General features: G+C 35.9%; 1 long non-coding RNA gene across 1 annotated transcript; it reads left to right on the forward strand.

Moving 5' to 3' along the window:
- The first annotated feature begins 439 nt into the window (after nucleotides 1–439).
- LOC123586333 lies at nucleotides 440–17,410 on the forward strand. The gene is made up of 2 exons (XR_006706743.1): nucleotides 440–505; nucleotides 16,902–17,410. It is a non-coding gene; the product is annotated as an uncharacterized LOC123586333 (long non-coding RNA).
- Nucleotides 17,411–19,631: the final 2,221 nt, after the last annotated feature.

A 19,631-nucleotide genomic window follows, 5' to 3' on the forward strand; every position in this document is an offset into this window, starting at 1 on the left:
ATGTGATTTGCAAATAGTTTCTCTCATTCTACAGGTTGTCCTTTTACTTTCTTTGAAGCACAAAAGTCTTTAGTTTTGATAAGGTCCAGTTTATCTTTTCCTTTTGTTTCTTGTGATTTTGCTGTCATATCTAACAATTCATTGCCAAATCTAAAATCAGGAAGATTTACATTTACATATTTTTGAAAGTGTTCTATAGGTTTCACTCTTATTTTGAGTTACTATTTTATCTATTTTGAGTTGCTTTTTGTATATGGTGTGAGTTAGGGGTCCAATTTCATTATTTTGCACATAGATTTCCAGTTGTTCTAGCCCCATTTGTTCAGAAGACTAATCGTTCCTCATTTAGTGGTCTTGGCACCCTTGTCAAAAATCAACTGGTCATAGATATGTGGATTTATTTCTAGACACCCAGGTCTATTCCACTGACTTACATGTTCATCCTTTTTTTCAGTACCACACAATAGATTACTGTTCTTCAGTAGTAAGATCTGAAGTCAGGAAGGTAAGTCTTCCTATTTTATTCTTTTTCAAGATTGTTTTTGGCTATTCTGGGTCCTTTGAGTTTCCGTATGAATTTTAGGGTCAGTTTATTAATTTCTACAAAGAAGCAGCTGGGATTCTTACAGGAATTGTTTTGAATTTGTAGGTCAATTTGGGGATCATTGCCATTTTAACAATATTGTCTTTCTGTCCACAAACATGGGTGTCTTTCCTTTATTTAGATCTTTTTTTTTCTTTCAACAATATTGTGTAGTGTTCTTAGTATAGGTAGTGCACTTTAAAAAATTTATTCGTGAGTAATTTATTATTTGCAGTGCTGTTATAAATTAAATTATTTTCTTATATAGTTGATTAAAAAAATTTTTTTTTATTTTCAGGGGACCTGGGTGGCTCAGTCGGTTAAGTGTTTGACTTTGGCTCATGATCTCACAGTTGGTGAATTCAAGCTCACATCAAGCTCTGCACTGTCAGTGCCCAGCCTGCTTGGGATTCTCTCTCTTGGCTTCTCTCTTTTCCCCTCCCCTACTTGTGCTCTCTCAAAATAAATTAATAAACTTTAATAAAAAAAGAAAAAAAAGTTTTAGAGACAGAGAGACAGACAGACAGACTGAATATTAAGCAGGCTCCATGCTCAGTGCATAGCCCAGCACGGGGCTGGATCCCATAACCATGGGATCATGACATGAGCTGAAATCAGGAGTCCAATGTTCAACCAACTGAGCCACCCAGGCACCCCCATAGTTGATTTTTCAATATTGATTTTGTATTTTGAAACCTTACTAAAGTCTTTTATTAATATTTTTCCCATTTTGGAAAAAAATCTAAAAATTCAATTTTTGAATGGATTTCCTGGGGTTTTCTACATAAAAGATCATATTATTCACAAATAAAGATAATTTTATTTCTACTTTTCCAATCTGGATGTCTTTTATTTCACTTTTTTGCCTAACTGCCCTCTACTCCAATGTTATAAGAAGTGTGTGAGGGGATATCCTTGTTCCTGAACTTGGGTGGAAATTTTTAGTTTTTCACCTTTAAGTATGATGTTAGCTTGATTTTTGTAGATACTTTATATTAGGTTAAGGTGGTTTCCTTTTATTCCTAGTTTGTTGAACATTTTTATCATTCAGGAGTGTTGTATTTTGTCAAATGCTTCTGCATCTATTGAGATCATCATGTAATTTTTGTTCTTTATTCTATTAGTATGGCTTAATTTGATAACTTTTCTGAGATAAATCTCATTTGGATATAGTATATAAACTTCTCATATGTAGCTCCATGTTTTTAAAGTTTACTTATTTATTTTGAGAGAGAGAGAGATAGAGAGACAGCATGAGAAAGAGAGAGAATCCCAAGTAGGTTCCATGTGGAGTCTGATGTGGAGTTTGATCTCATGACCCCGAGATCATGACCTAAGCCAAAATCAAGAGGCTTAACCGACTGAGCCACCCAGGTGCCCCTCAATTTTTTTAAAATGTACTTTGTTGAGGAGATTAGCATCTATATTTATAGAGGGATATAAATATAGCATCTTTATTTTTAGGGGATTTTGGTCTGTGGTGATTTTCTTTTGATTTTTTTTTTTTTTCTGATTTTGGTATCAGAACACTAGCTTCACTGAATGAATGGAGAAGTGTTCCTTTATCTTCTACTCTTTTGAAAGAATTTAAGAAAGATTGATATTATTCTTCTTTAAACGTTTGATAGAATTCACCAGCAAAATCATCTCATCCTTTACTTTTATTTGTGGGAAGTTTTTGTTTATTAATTCAATCCCTTTACTTTTTTTAGGCATTTCAGACTTTCTGTATCTTCTGTTTTGGTAATTTGTCTATTTCTATGAATTTGTCCATTTCATCTCAGTTATCAAATTTGTTGGTGTAAAACTATTAATAGTACATTTTTTTATTTCTGTAAAATTAGTAGTAAATGACTCCTTTTGCATTCTTGATTTTAGTAATTTGAATCTTTGTTTCTTTTTCTTGGTCATTCTAGCTACATATTTGTCAATTTTCTTTATCTTTTCAAATAGCCAACTTTTTGTTTTATTAATTTTCTGTATTATATCCCATTCTCTATTTTGTTTATTTCTGCTATAATCATTATTATCTTCTCCTTTCTCCTTGCTTTGGATTTAATTTGTTCTTCTTTTTCTAGTTTTGTATGGTGGAAGTTTAGGTTATTTTCTGAGATCTTTCTTACTATTTAATATAGGACTTTACCACTACAAAATTCTTCCAACACTGCTTCAGCTCCATCCTGTATGTTTTAGGATGTTATATTTTCATTTTTTTATCTGTATCAAAGTATTTTCTAATTTGTTTCCTAATTTCTTCTTTAGTTTATCTTCTTAAAGAAGTGTGTTTAATTTCCACATAATGTGAATTTTTCAAATGTCCTTTTCTTATTGATTCCTAATTTTATTGAGTGTGGTCAGAGAATATACCTGTATGATTTTAATCTCCATACATCTATTGAGACTTGTTTTATGGCCTAACATATGATCCAAAACATTGGAGAATGTTTTATGTGTACTTGAGAAGAATGTCTATTCTGCTGTTGCTAGGTGGTATTATATAGGTGTCTATTAGATTTTGTTGGTTTATAGTGTTATTCAAGTCTTCTACTTCCTTATTGGTCTTCTATTTAGTTGTATATTATCTTTTATAAGCACTTATGGATTTAGTTTGCTAAACTTTGTTTAGAATTTTTGTATTTATTTCAGTCTAAAAATATGTGGTCCTGTGGATTTAAGTTGGTGACTGTATATGCAATGCTTTAGAGAGAAATTACTCATTATTCATGAGGAAACTCAGGAGATGCCACTGACCTGGAACTATTTCATTTTCTTTTGAGGGTCTGCTCAGTATGTGAATCTTGCAATTTACCATTCTTCCCCTGACACAAGACTTATTTTTCAATAGCAGCGGTGAAAGAAACATCAACTTCAGGCAACCTTGCTGCATGGGCTGTGACTCAGACTCTTCTACTTCCTCTTCTGGACTTCCTCTTGACTGTAGTACAGGTTTTTGTTTTTGTAAAATGATGTTATTTGATACACTTCCCAGTGATATCTCAAAACAGTGTGTCCTTTCCAAGGTTTAGTTACTCTTTATGGAGGATTTTTCAGAGCACCTAGTCAGCCTAGGCCAAAAGTAGAAGATCTCATTTACTCTTTACCTGACTGAAATATAGATGTTGCCCTTCCCATCAAGAGGGTGACTTTCTCTGGTATCTACTCTTAATTATTCTTATTGAAGACTAACTCCATTACTTATGTTCTTGATTTCATAACCTTGAGTCTCTTCTCTACTTTTTTCTATTTGTTATCCTTTCTCTTCAGTGTCTTCAATTTCTCCCCAACTGGTGGCTCCTTCCCCTCAGTTTATGAACATTCTTAGTGACTACCAATACCAGAAAACCAGGTAACACATTTCCCTTGACTTGTCCTTCTGTGCCACATCCTTTTCTTACCCTTTTGAGCCAATATTTTCATTAACCACTATGCTATCACTCTGTCTTCATGTCTCCCTTTGAATTTAAACTTCTTTAAAAAGTCAACACTGGGGCGCCTGGGTGGCGCAGTCGGTTAAGCGTCCGACTTCAGCCAGGTCACGATCTCGCAGTCCGTGAGTTCGAGCCCCGCGTCGGGCTCTGGGCTGATGGCTCAAAGCCTGGAGCCTGTTTCCAATTCTGTGTCTCCCTCTCTCTCTCTGCCCCTCCCCCGTTCATGCTCTGTCTCTCTCTGTCCCCAAAATAAATAAACGTTGATAAAAAGTCAACACTGAGAACCTTCACTTCTCTACCTCCCATTCACTTCTTAACTCATGGCAGTTTGGCATCTGCTCCCAACTGCCTTCACTAGGTGTTTCCAATGTAACCAATTGCTTTCTAGTTTCTATAGTGAAAAATTACTAGTTTTTATCTCACTTGATCTTTCTGTAGCACTTACCATTGCTGGTCACTCCTTCCTGAAAGCTTGGACTTCTCTTGGATTTGGTGATACCACTTTCTACTGGTTTTCCTGGATTTTCTCTGATCTCTTCTACTTGGTAGCTTCTTTTGCCCACCTCTTGAAATATTGATTTTCCCCAATTTTTTGACCTTGGTGCTCTTTCATCCATAAACACTTATACACTGATGATCCTAAATCTATTTTGTCATATCATCTTCCTTTCCTTAACTCGAAGACCAGCATATCCAACTGCCAACCATAGTCTCTTGGTTATTCCATGAGTATCTCTTTCCAAACTTGCCCCAAACTAAACTTATTTGTTCAGTAAATAGTATCCACTAGGTTCCCAAGATATATATATATATTCCTACATTCATGGAGCTTATGGTCATCACCTGGTTACACAAAGAAGCTTTCTCTTTGTTCTGTCTTTCTTTTGTCAGAGAGATGAATCACTATTATCCCTCTGTTCAATTAAACCATAACCTAGGCATTTCCTTAGACCACATATTCTGTCTAAACTCCTAATTCTAATTTGACTGAAGTCCTGTCATTTCTACTTCCTCTTGGATCCCCCCCCCCCCCGCTCCTATTCACTATATCGTTGCTGTGATTCAGATCCTTAGAGATTCTTACTGCAATGAAAATAGCACCTCCTAATTAGTTTTCCTTTTTTTCTCACCCCTCCTTTGCAATACTTTGCATTACTATAATTCTAACACTATGACTTACTTCAAACTCTTTAGAGGTTTATTGTTGCTTTTGATTGGTACACAATTTTCATTCCTTTCTTGGTTGCTATTGTCTTCCTCCAGTGTTATCTTTCACTTTCCTAGCATATTGCCTCTTGTGTAGGAAACAAGTTTATTGAGGAATTAAAACTTGTTGAAGTATATATATGAATTCTTAGATTTTTTCTTACAACCCACCCTGTCAGGTTACCTTTTTCCATTGGATAATCATTCTTCTAAAGTTTTATTATCGTTCCACAACTTTCTGGTCATCTTTATTAGAGCAGCCCAACCCTTCAGTACCTAAGAATCGGTCTGGCCTATTTAAAATCCTTATGCCTCAAAATCAGTTCAGAGTTTGCTGCAAACTCTCACTTCATGTCAGCTGGAGAAAGGTGTGGTCTGGCTCTGAGATATCTCATTTTTATATCTCTTCTAAGCACTAGTGTGAAAGTAGGAGTTTGGAGTAGGGAAGAGGGATGGAGAAGCAGAGGGTAATCTGATTTAGTTTGCTGTTGACCTTTGCTGATATGGTTTCCATGTAGATTTTGCATGGCCCCTCTGTCTCTGAGGAACTCCCCTAGAGGAGCAGCCGTGTCTTATTCTGATACTCCCAACATTACTTTCTCTAGGTTGGGAATACCATTGCTTGGTCTTATGCCTGCCTGAGTGGCTTTATGGGTCTGTCCATACATTAATTTCTACATTTCTTCATGTGGAGTTACCAAACTCCTAAAGTCCTCTTTCATACCCTCCCAATTTTGTAAAGTGTTGCTCCCTGAATCCTCAGAGACATATTATAATACTGTTCCTTCAGGCTCTCCCAACATGGACTACTCCAGCAAACCTACTGCCTCCAGAAAAATCTAAACCAGAATTGAGCATTCATCTTTGCCAAATTTGAGAGAACTTATGGCAAGCAGCGCTTTCTTCCTTTCAGTGGTATACAGCGGCTGAACAGGGCATCAGTACCTAGACTCATAGGACCCTCTCCCAACATCTGTCTCACAATGTGAGTGATGTTACCTGAGTGATCCAGAAATGGAGGAATACATTTAAATATGACTGGAGATGGACGGTGGTGATGGTTGCAGAACAGTATGAATGTACTTAATGCCCCAGAACTGTACTTTCTACATTCTAACTTCGGTTAGAATGTAAGTTCTATATTATGTATATTTTGCTACATGAAAGAAAAAACATTTACATATGAAACACCAAAGTGATTGGTGGGAGAGGAAGTTCAGCAGGCTTCTACTTGATGAGGGAGATGCCAGTTTTCATTTTTTACAAGTGCTCTGATTGGGTTCTCTTGGAGCTCTCTTAGCTTGGTGTAAAAGAATGCATCTCCCTTCCCTCTCCAGTTGAGAAGGAAAGAAAGAGTAGCCTTTCTCAACAGGCACTGCATGCCCTAAAAGGCTGTTGACTAATTTTTCCCCAGGCTTACTTTTATATTGCTGGGAATTAAGAATGTTTGTTTTTTGGTTGGGGCTGTTATCCAATGCTTCTCAGTAATTCCTGCAGGAATATGAGTAGCCCATCTACTAGGGCTGGGGTCTATATAGAATGTGAAGTAGTTAGTATTTGCTTTGGACATTAACCTCAATTCCAAAAGAAGATAACCTCACTTGACATTCTCTTACACAAATTTGTACTGATGTGTCAAAGTATAAAATGAAAAATGCTATAACAGAAGTTAAGAGAGAATAGACAGAAATTTAAGGATTTCTCATATTGCTTTGCCCTTTTAGATAAACATTTCATGTCTTTATTTAGAAATGAGAAGGATAGGGAAGATGTACCCCCACAAAAGACATGTTTGGGGTTCTGATTATGTATGTTTGTTTCCCTTTCATATCTGCCTGCATTCCATATGTAATTGACCTAAGGTCCCAGGAGGCAGAGTAGGGATCTAACCCCAGTAAGTGAGGCTCAGCTTCAGATGTTGGAAGTAGGGCAGAGATTCTACTATGACATTCGTGGATGTGCCCCCTCTTTCATTATGCCTTGGTGCCTTTGCTCTTGCAAATGTAGGGTTCCAAGATAGACCACTTAGACTGAAATCAAAGTAATTCTATAGTAAATGGATAGAGCAGGTAAGGTCCTAGGACACCTAACTTTGGTCCCCATGGATGTTCAACTGACTCTCAATCTTTATTTATCAATTTGGGGAAGTGGCCAGGATCCTGTTTGAATCTTAGGTGGTTCAATAGCATATGGATGCTCTCCTCTACAGCTTTAGATCAGGGATGTTCTTGATTGTGAAAAATGAAAAGACAAACAATAGACATGAAGAAGTCCATGGATCATGATGAGAAGCTGTAAATGCAGCCATTGCCTTAAAGCACCATGAACTTCTTAAGCCTCACTGTGCTTCATTCTGCTGAAACTCCAGCATGACTCAAGTTTGACCATTTGGAAAAAGTAGCTATTAAGAATTTTGCATGTGCTATGCCAGCTGTATGTCATTTTTAGAATATGGCTTTAGTTCTCTATTTTGAGCAGGCATTTTATTCAGTTTCCAGTTGGTCAGCATTACTAAGAGACACTCAATTCATCAGAGGTTACTTACAGGGCAAGCTCAGTGGGAAAGGGAGATGCAGTGATTCTAAAGCATTATGAATGCAGTCCTTTCAAAGGGAAGTGGCTTAGTTTTAACTTGAGATGCTGCTACCATGTTCTGCTAGACAGCAGCTGCCATTCCATAGTTCAGTTTGCTTTTTTCATTTTACTAAGGAATTCTCAAAGTCTTGTGAGTTATTTCAGAGATGTTTGGAATGATATTCTTTATTATTCTAGGAACTTGTTTGATAAAAACAGTTGTGTATTCTAATGAAAGATACTAGGTCCAAAGTGGATAAACCTTTCAGCAAGGGCAACATAACTTATAGCAAAAGCAACATTTTTCTCCTGTTATCTCAGATGCTCGTTTTTAACTCTCAGAATGATCTATACTCACACTTTTAGCCTAAAGCTGAATTTGATAAAAATGAGTTTCTTTTTTATGCTCCTTTTTTTTGACATAAAGTTTTCATAGAGTGAAAATGCATATATCTTAAGCATATGAAAAATTTAATGAGTTCTGCTTAATGTACATTCCTGTTGAGCCATCATTGCAATCAAGATATAGACTATTTCCATCACCCTGGAAAGTTTCCTTACTTTTACTTCTATTCTCTTGACCCCCTATAGGCAAACATTATTCTTTTTGTCAACATAGATTAGTTTTGCCTGTTCTAGAACATCATGTAAATAAAGTCATGTATGTGTATTTTCTATGCCTGGCTTTTTTTTCACCTACTATAATATTTTTTGAGGTTTGTCCTTATTGTTACATGTATCAGTAGTTCTCTGAGCTTGTGTACCTGTAGGTTAATTTTTTCACCCAAGTGGGAAATTTCAGCCATTATTCTTTGAGTGTTTTTGTTTGTTTGTTTGTTTTCCATCTCATTCTTTGTCCTCTCTTTGTGGGACTTGGATTCTGTGATTAGACTGTTTGATATTGTCATTAATATCACAGAAGTTTTGCTCAGTTTTTCCAGTTCTCTTTTTCTCTTTTCCTCAGAAGAGATTTCTATTGATATTTCCTCAAGTTCACTAACTTATATACTTTAATCTGCTCTTACATTCATCCAGTAAAATTTTATTTCAGGTATTATAATTTTCAGTTGTAGAATTTTTATTTGGCTTTTTTTTCATTGTTTCTATTTCTCTGTGGGATTATTATGATCTAGTTTTTACTTTAAGTCCTTAAACACATGATGATGATAGGAAAATATAGGATAAAACAGGGAGAGAAGGAAGGATTAGGGCCTGATGTCCCTGGGTGGGGAAAAATACCTATTTTGGAACAATGTTGGGAGTGTCTGACCACAGCAAACCCCCTCAGGTGTAAGGTTCCTCTTAAGAATGTAACAGACCCCACTTATGCTCCCTCAGGTTTCCCTCATGAATTTGACAAAAGACCTAAGTATGGCCATAGGCCACCCCTCATACAATGGAAATGAGCCAATCAAGAATGGACAACCCAGTACCTAGAGTTATCAAGCCAATAAGGGTAGAACCCAAGAAGGGACAAGGGGGAAGAGGAGGAGAAGGGCTGACCAGAACCTTATAAAACAAGGACCCTTGCCAATAGTCCTCAGGCATTCATTTTTGAATGTCCCCTCTGTAAAGAGAACTTTCCTACTATTCTTCCTTTCTAATCTTATACTCTAATAAACTTTGCCTGTTGCTCATTTTGTGTCCACTTCTTCATTCTTCAAAGTGGTGAGACAACGAATTCCCAGTATTGAATTAAAAAAAATCCTGCAACATTATCATAACCTCTTTAAAGTATTACTATGCTAATTCTAATACATGAGCTACCTCAGAGACTGTTTCTATTGATGATGTGGGTTGTTTTTTTCTTGATTATGGGTCACCTTTACCCATTTTTTAAAATGTATGGTAATTTTTGATTATATTTTGTATATATATATATATATAGTATATATTTTATTTATATATATATAAAATATATATTTTGTATATATATACACAATACTCTACATAATATATATATAAATATATATATGTAAAATATATATATTTTACATATATATATATATAAAAACACTCTACATAATGCACTATAGAGACATTAGATGCTATTATCTTCCTCTCATGAGTGTTGGTTGTTTGGTCTAGTGGTTCAGTTGCTGGTTTGTCACCTTGATCTTAGGTATGCTTGGTTTGTTATAACATATCTCTGGTGTTAAAAACAAACAAAAATTCAACCGAGTAAACTTAAAGATCTAATTGGTTTTATTTACGAATTCATGAATTAGGCAGCATCCTATTGCTGCTGGCAAATACAAATCATCCTGCTGCTGGCAAATACAAGGGAGTTCCAAGGAGTTGTACAAAATCAAAGGCTTTTGTAGGCAGAAACAGGGCAGGACTAGTAACTTATTAGCTAAAGAAAAGAGAGTATTGTTATGGGCAAGGTCCCTTGGGGGGGGGGGGAAGCAGGGGGGTCTTATCCTGCAGATTACCTCATACTTGCTCATCAGGAAATTCCAGACTGATTAGTTTAAAATTCTACCCTTAGGAGGGGCTAAAACTACAATTAGGTTAGGTATTAAGTCTTGGTGGGGCTTAACATGTAGGTGACTCCATTTTGAAGCTGTTCTTTTTAACACTGAAAAGCCTTAATTTCTCTTAAAGCCCTCTAATTTTGTAAGATTGGACTCTAAACTTTGTTTCCCCAAGAGGTGTGCAGTGAATAATTTTTTTGCAATTTCAGACTTCTAGCAGTTCTGATCTCTTCGAATTGTTCTTGATTATTGGTTCAGAGTTAGCCAAGAATTTTAAGAGAATTTATATGTAGATTTTAGGGGCTTTTGCCTTGTTTTTTTTGGATTCCCCCATCAAATACCAACTACTTTGGGATCCATGAATGCTATTAACTGACTTCTTATTATACTGTCTTTTTGCTTGAGTTTTCTCCACCCTGCATCAAATGTGGACTGGAAGTGCCCCCAGGGGAAAAGCCATGAAAATGTGCACCTCACCCAATGAATGTGGTTTAATTGCTCTTAAGGGTCTAAAATCTACAGTTTCTGCCTGCTTATGATTGCTCTCTGGTGTCTTCAATAGGTGTTTTATTTTATTTTATTTTTTAAAATGTATTTTGTTTAGAGTCAAAAAATTTTTGTTTTTGAATATTTATTTAAATTTTTTTTTTTAATGTTTATTTTACTTTTGAGAGAGAGAGAGGGAGAGAGACAGAGTGTGAGCAGGAGAGGGTCACAGAGAGAGAGAGAGAGAGAGAGGGAGACACAGAATCTGAAGAGGGCTCCAGGCTCTGAGCTATCAACACAGAGCCTGATGTGGGGCTTGAACTCATGAACAGTGAGATCAGACCTGAGCCGAAGTCGGACGCCTAACCGACTGAGCCACCCAGGCGCCCCTTGAATATTTATTTTTGAGAGAGAGAGACAGAGTGTGAGCAGGGGAGAGGCATAGTGAGAGGGAGACACAGACCTCCAGGCTTTGAGCTGTCAGCACAGAGCCTGATGTAGGGCTCAAACCCACGGACTGTGAGATCATGACCTGATCCAAAGTTGGACCCTTAACCAACTGAGTCACCCAGGCGCCCCATATTTTGTTGAGAGTTATGATTATTATCTTTCAGGGGCTTAGTCAAAATAAACTACTTCTCCATTACTAAAACTTGACTTCAGAATGAGTTTCAAACTAAACGTTTTGTATTGTAAACATAACAAAGTATGAAATTTGAGAAGTGATTAGATAAATATTTACAAATATGTTTTCCTTTCTCTCTGGTCTCATTTTGTTTTCTTTCCCTGGAGATTATGTTTAATACTTGTTTTAAATGCATGTTTTTCTGCATGCCTCAGCATTTTGAGCCTGAAGCATTTTCTTCCTCTCTCCTTCCCAACCTTTACTTAGTACTTTTCCTGATCACAGTACTACGTTGTGATAATTAACTTACTTGTTTATATACCCCTTTGGCTATGGCAGGCATGAGGGCTTTACCTTGTCTATATCTGGCTCATTAGTTGGCACTTGGTAGGCACTGAACATACAAATCTATTGATAAATGAATAAATGAATGGAAGAATTAAACAAAATGGATATACTTGAAATGGAAATTTGAAACTGAGATTTTCATGAAACTTCCATTTTTACAGAGATCTTTGATTTTCCTATACTGAATTTTGTCACAAGTGATCAGTATTTTGGGTTTAGTCATTTTAACACTAATAAAATATTTACATTGAAAAATATATGTAATTTTATGCAATTGAAAGGCAGAAGAAGGCTCTAGGTCACTGATTCCAGCAGCCACAAGGTCAGAGGCAGGTCAATAGGGAAGAGGAAGATTAAATCTTGAACTCATCTGCTCTAATTTCTCACAAACCATAACTCAGGATAAGACTCCAGAAGTATTAATGCACTAATGCATTTCAGAAGAGTGAGTGACAGTGGTTTTATGTCACTTTATGTCACATAGGCTAAACTTTAATGTATGATGAAAGCTCCATTTTGCCAAGTAAGAGAACCTGGACCAATTTATAAAGAACATTCTAGTAAAATAACATAAAAAGCTAATGTTAATAAATGGTCTGCTTTTTCTTTTTGAAATAAAGGTGACTGAGATAGTGAAAAGAAATTTTAGGACAAGCTCTGGAACTTTCTGCTCATCCATAGACTGAATGGGATTGAATTTAATTATTTTGCATTCTTAAATTTTCTTGTAACATTAACTAATAAACCTATTTATTCCTTCATTTATTCCTTTATGCACATTTTTTATATATATACTACATGCTAAGTGTGGTGTTAAGTGTTAGTTACATATACGTGAATAAGACAATCCCTGCCAGGGTGGCTGGATGGCTCAGTCAGTAAAGCAACTGACTCTTGATATTGGCTCAGGTTGTGGTCTTGCTGTCCTGAAATTGAGCCCCACATCTGGCTCCTTGCTGAGCATGGATCCTGCTTGAGATTCTCTCTCCCTCTCTTCCTGCCTCTCCCCTGCTCACTCTCTCTCAAAATTAATAAATAAACATTAAAAAAAAAATAGTCCCACCCCACAAAGTGTCACAGAAATCTGTAATTCGCTCTGAAAGATGTAAAAATGACATAAACTATAAAAATCCTAGGGAAGAATGTTTAAGTTTGCTCGAAAAATAATAGGGAGTGTACCTGGGAGGAAGTGACTTGTCAATTAGAACATAGAAACAAGGTCAAAGACTTTAAAAAAAATCAGATAATGAAGTTGCAGCTATAAAAAAGAAATGGAGAGAAGAGTAGAAGGAAAAGAACACAGCTAATGTCTTAGAAGATAAGATGGTGATAAGGCAAATGTAAATATAAATCAACTTCCTGAAATTAAAGTCCTTCGGTGATTATTGTTGTCTAGTGCAATGTATGGCTTTGGGCCATTGTGTATCAACTTATGGTAGTGCTATTTAACTCTTTCTTAGTACCAACCGCTTAAAGATTAGTATTAACCAACCTATGCTATGCAGCTATGCTTCTGGATACAACTACAAATTTAAAGAATTTCGTTGTGGACATGTTTTACTTGGCCAGCACAACCATTTAAAAAATTCTTTTTATTTTATTTTATTTTATTTTTTATTTTTTTTTATTTTAAAAAATTCTTTTTAAGTTTGAATGTACTTACCAGTTTGCAACAACTTCCACATGTCTTTATTGCTCTGTGTGTGTACTTCATACACTTAGGTTTTCTTGCTGCCCCTAAAGGTATTTTAGTGTGCAATCCTCAGTCTGGAGACTGGTTTTTGTAATGCCCGAAGTTCCGAAACCTCCCACAAAAGTCCACCAGAGTCGTAAGTCAAAGCCAAGCGGCAAGGGTCGTTTATTGCAGGTTCGAACCTGGTCCTCTGCGCACTCGTCGCCGGTGACGCAAGAGGCCTTGATCAGGGTTGGTACAGCGTTTTTATAGACAGAGACAAATAGCACAGGGGAGGTTTCAAATTATGAGGGCCCTGATTAGTCGATTTTAAAGTAAGGACATTTGTTGTTTTCTGATTGGGAGTCCTTTGTCTGTCCTTTGGCGGGAAGGCTTTGTCCGTTACTTGTGGCGGGAGAGAAAAAGGGGAAGGGGGAAGGGGAAGGGGGAAGGGGAGGAATGTGTTAAGCAAGCAGGTTTACAGAAGCGAGAAATGCCGGTTAATTTATGTACAATCACTCATTCCATTACATATCAGACTACATTTAGGAAGGTTTACAACCCATTCTACTACACAGCGGGTTACATTCAGGAAAGGTCTCACAATGCTCATAGCAAACAGCAAGCAAAACAGACTTCTCAGCAATTGTATTTCTTATCAAAGATCCATAATAAGCAGAAAAGAGAACCTAGCTTTAAACTAAGGTAGGGCTGTCATTTGGATTGTTCCTTTCAGTTTTATGGTCATTTGAAAACTCTTCCCAGTATAAGACACAGTATGAATAAACAATTGGATTAAAGTTGATTTCAGAAGTTGTGCTGTTTTGTGTTATTATGTTTGAGTCTGAGAAAATTCTGTTACTTTGGACAGTATAATAAACAGATTTTGTTTTAATGGATGGATTATTGGGCATTAGTCCAATTATCCAGCAGCAGAAGGGTTTAAATTACAGGGGCCTAGAAATTAGCTGGGACACATGCCTCAGCAGTGACTTCAGGAATGCAGTTACTGAAGTCGGCAAAGAAATTGTTGTATTGCACAGTATCACGCTTGTAGAAGGGAAAACAGTGATAATAAAACAACAATAACACAACAGAGTTGTTTCAGGGAAGCTGTTATCCTTGATAGAAGCAGAACAAAAAGCCCTCTGAGATTTAAGTAAGGGAGATCTAGGAACAGAATCTCCAGAGGGTCAGTGGTTGTGATTCCAATAGACCCCAGTGCTCTTTCCCAGAATTGTACCACTCACTTGATTTCTGTCATTTTGTCTTTTGCACTGAGGACCAACCTCAGCCCCTATGGCTGTGCTTCTCTCCCTAGGAAACTCTAGCCCCCATGTATATGGAAATCCTTTGTGTTTTTTCCTTCAACACAAGGGAGACACAAAGAAGCATTAACAAATATGTCTTTTACATGGTAAGATATATATATATATATATATATATATATATATATATATTTATAAAACTTAAACAGAGAAGACTTTATTTTATTTTTTTGAGGTTGTATGTTTTTTCCTATTTATTTATCTATTTATTTATTTAATTTTATTTATTTATTTTTAAATTTACATCCAAGTTAGTTAGCATATAGTATAATAATGATTTCGGGAATAGATTCCAGTGATTCATCCCCTATGTATAATACCCAGTGCTCATCTCAACAAGTGTCCTCCTTAATGCCCCTTATCCATTTAGCCCATCCCCCCACCCACAACCCCTCCAGTAACTCTGTTCTCTGTATTTAAGAGTCTCTTATGTTTTGTCCCCCTCCTTTCTTTTATATTATTTTTGCTTCCCATCTGTTTGTATCTTAAATTCCTCATATGAGCAAAGTCATATGATATCTTTCTCTGACTAATTTCGCTTAGCATAATACCCTCTAGTTCCATCCACATAGTTGCAAATGGCAATATTTCATTCTTTTTGATTGCCGAGTAATACTCCAGTGTGTGTGTGTGTGTGTGTGTGTGTGTGTGTGTGTGTACACACACCATATCTTCTTTATTCATTCATCTGTTGATGGACATTTGGGCTCTTTCCATACTTTGGCTATTGTTGATAGCATTGCTATAAACATTGGGGTATGTGTGCTCCTTTGAAACAGCACACATGTATCCCTTGGATAAATACCTGGTAGTGCAATTGTTGGGTCGTAGAGTAGATTTATTTTTAACTTTTGAGGAGCCTCCATACTGTTTTCCAGAGTGGCTGTACTCTGCATTCCCAATAGGGAAGACTTTAAAAATATTTTTTATTTAAAAATTTTCAGCATAGTTCTTGATTCTCAGATAGCTACACTGTTGCCTCCAAGGTCTCATGCACTCCTCTTGGTGCCTTCTATGGCTCCCCTCTTTACCTACACCTTTATCAGACACCAGTCTCTGCCCTAGTAGGGCACTTCCTGAGGACCAGTCACTTTGTTGTACTGACACCCAAGAGCTTTTCTAATGACCCATCTGCTTGTGATCTAGACTATTGCAAAAGACTTGGTTTTAAATCATGAAGTCTATTTCCTTGTAACCTTGGGACCATTCACTCTATTTTGACATATGAGAGACAGCCTTCTCTTTCAGTAGATTTGCAGCCCTATTGATAATTGATTCTTCTATCTGTTGATGATGGAGCTTCTTAGGCTTGGATGATCAGCCACACCTATTTGTGAAGCTTTCTATGATTTACTCATAGAATACGAGACGGATAGGATTTTACTTATTTCAATCCTACTGTGGTTCCTAATCATACATTAGAGTCTGGTTCAGTTGCCTGTGTTGTGTTGTCGTTACTGTAGTCCATTTGATAGTGGTTGGTCTGCCAAAATGGTAGTGCCCATATAAAAAAAGGTCTGGATTGGTCATATGAAATTACCACCAAAGCAATGGAAGGGAGGTATTCCACCTATAAACCATTTTTGAAACTGTTAGCACCTGATGGACTTTCTTATTCCTCCAGATGCTGCTGGTGAGCCCAACCACTGATATGTTAATATTGTGTGTGTGTATACCCATTGTGTGTATTCAGGGAACAACTAGTAGCTAAATAAATTGTTATACTGAAAACTGATGAACAGTATTTTTAGTATCCTTGCCTACCGCATGTCCCATTATAAATGTGGCCAATAAACTACATAACATCTGTTTCTAATGAGACTTATTTTTTAGTAAATATAACATGAAATTTACATTCAAATAAATATTGTATTCACTGAAAAAGAATTCTGATGTTGCTGCCTTTACTTAAAATGTCTTAAAATCTTCTTTATAGAAATTACTTTTAGAGGTTTTAGCAAATTATTTTGCATATTCTCAATAGTGACAATTTTTTTTTTTTTTATCATTTCTTGGTGAGTTTGATTTTTGGAACTAGCCAAGAGTTATTTGTTGTGAACTATGGTAAATAAAGTGGCTGATAATGTTAGGTATTATAGTTTTGCAGAAGGAAATAAAACTGAATGTGATGATAAATAATGAGGTTTTTGTTTTGTTTTGTTTCGTGGCTCAAGCTGACTTCCTCAGATCTTTCTCGTCTCATCTACATAGCTGAAGAAGGAATGGTTGTGTGAATATCAATATGGTATTGATAAATGCCTGAAAAGCCTCTGACAATGTGTTTTCCAACCAGAAGGTTTGAACTTGAAACTCTCTCACAAAAAGTGAGTAAAACCTCTTTTCTCTCCAAGAGACTTTACTGTAACTACTACCAGGAGACATTTTGTGAAAAGGGGGATAATGTTTTTTCCCTCACTTTTGTATTTTCCACATCTCGTATTCTGCATGGCACATAGTGGTGTATTCAGTAAATATTTGTTGAATTAACAAAATGTAAACATGTTAACTTTTCTCTCCAATAAGCATTAGCACTACTGTTGGTGAAAGCAGTATTAACAAGATAACTTTTAGATAATTATAAATTGTAAATGACATGTGACTAAGTTTCTACTGTCAAATATAGATTATTTTTGCTTATATTAATATATTTTAAAAGATAATAAAAGTTGTCTCATAGTGGTCACCTAAGTAAGATATTTAGATTTTGTTATGATCTAGTGATATAGGGCAAGTATTCATAGGAACTATGATTTCTAACAATACTCTTGTTTCTCTACTGAGTAAGCAGGATGATCCTGCCAAAAGTTAGTTAGAACTGGTCATTCTTGACATGGTATATATACACAATGGAATATTACCCAGCCATAAAAAAAATGAAATTTTGCCATTTGCAACAATGTGGATAGAGCAAGAGTCTATTATGTTAAGTGAAATAAGTCAGTCAGAGAAAGACAAATACCGTATGTGGAAATTAAGAAACACAAATCAGATGAACATATGGGAGTGGGGGAAAAAGAGAGAGAGAGAGAAACAAGCCATAAGAGACTCTAAAAGATAGAGAACAAATTGGGGTACCTGAATGGCTCAGTCAGTTAAATGTCTGACTCTTGATTTCCACTCTGGACATGATCTTGTGGTTTGTGGGTATGTGGAATCAAGCCCTGTGTAAGGATCCACACTGAGCGTGGAGCCTGCTTAAGATTCTCTCTCTTTTTCAGTCTCTCAAAATAAATAAATAAATAAACAACAGCAACAACAACAAAGAGAAGAAACTAAGGGTAGATGGAGGGAGATGGTTGGGGGGGGTTGGGCTAGATGGTTAATGGGTATTAGGGAGGGCACTTGTTATGATGAAGACTGGTGTTGTATATAAATGATGATACACTGAATTCTACTCCTGAAACCAATATTGCACTGTGTGTTAACCAGCTCGAATTTAAATAAGAATTTGAAAAGAAAAGGAAAAAAAAGGAACCGGTCGTTCTTTGCCCCAAAGCCTCTACTGGCTCCACATATACTAAGATGGGATCCCTTCAAGGAACCTTGGCCTGGCATTTCCCATTGCCCACATCCACTTTTGCAGATTATCGGCACAACCAGGTTGTTTATTGTCTGCCAGTTTTAACTATAAACTATGGATTCTGAAAAATAGTTTTTCTAATTGTCTCATTGATCTTATGAGTTTTTCAGGAAAAATTAGGCTCAATATTGCAGTAAAATTATTTGAAACAAAATTAAGGTAAATAAAAAAGCAAAAACTCAGAAATGGTATTAACAGGTAGATAATTCTATTAGAAGTCATCATAGGTAGATTGAAAAGCCTGTCTTCACTGTAGGATTTTACCTCTTTTCAAGTAAAGGAAAGTAGTTGCAGAAACATGATTTTCTAATCTATTTAGTGTTGGTTGATTATTGAACATCTTGGCTTCTAAGTATGCTAATATTATGAAGTGACAGATTAATGGTCCTTCAATTTTATTGCCACATCTCTTTACCTTGTTATCAATTAGGTATGTATTCTATTTCATATTCCTACAGCCACATTTGACTAATAAAATGTCTTCTAAGAGTGATGATTTGGTGTTATTTTAAGGCTGGTATACTTAGCCCAGAAGTAAATAAAAGAACATTGCCATTTTAGGAGATACACCTGAAAAGCGAGAAATACAGAGATGTTTGTCAAAGGACAAATATTTAGTAGAATGAAAATTTTTATTTTCTCATTGCATCTGGGAGTATTAAAGAATATATTAGAGGATATATTGTAGAGACTATATCTTGCCTGTTTTTAATGGAAATATAATCTTGAAAATGAAAATACTGGTATATACCCTTAAGTGTAAATTTTACTTTAAGAAGATACATGATGTTAGTTAAGTGGGATATTATTAGAGTTTTATAAACTCTTTTGTTATCATTCCATTTCCATCAAGTTATGCAAAGAGTTTCTATTATAATGATCAAAATCTGATTCTGATTTTTTTTAATCCATGTCTCTAATTTGGATTATCTACGGGAAACCTGTTCCCAAGAGGGGATGTGTTGCAATGAAGTTTTATAAGGGAATATTTAGTGCTGGAAATTGGAATAGGAGCTGTATCACTACCCTTTAATTTTTGACCATAAAGATCATTTTCAGTAACTTTGTTTTGAGAGTTAAACTGTATTTTGTATTTTAGGTAGACTGGTGATTTGTTGCTGGTGTTTTATCAGGAGTGAGATTTGTAGAGGATTAGTAAGGTTAGAGGAGTTTTATTTTTTAATTCATTGCATAGAATACATAGCACTGAGATAAAAGGTGGTTTGCAACTGCACTTTGGAAGACAATAGTCATTTATTAAGCTTTTTTTTTATTTGAACTTTTTTGTTATAACATTATTGCCACAAATCAAATAGGAAATCTC

The sequence above is a fragment of the Leopardus geoffroyi genome, chromosome C3 (genome assembly GCF_018350155.1).
Source record: "Leopardus geoffroyi isolate Oge1 chromosome C3, O.geoffroyi_Oge1_pat1.0, whole genome shotgun sequence".
Taxonomy (NCBI): domain Eukaryota; kingdom Metazoa; phylum Chordata; class Mammalia; order Carnivora; family Felidae; genus Leopardus; species Leopardus geoffroyi.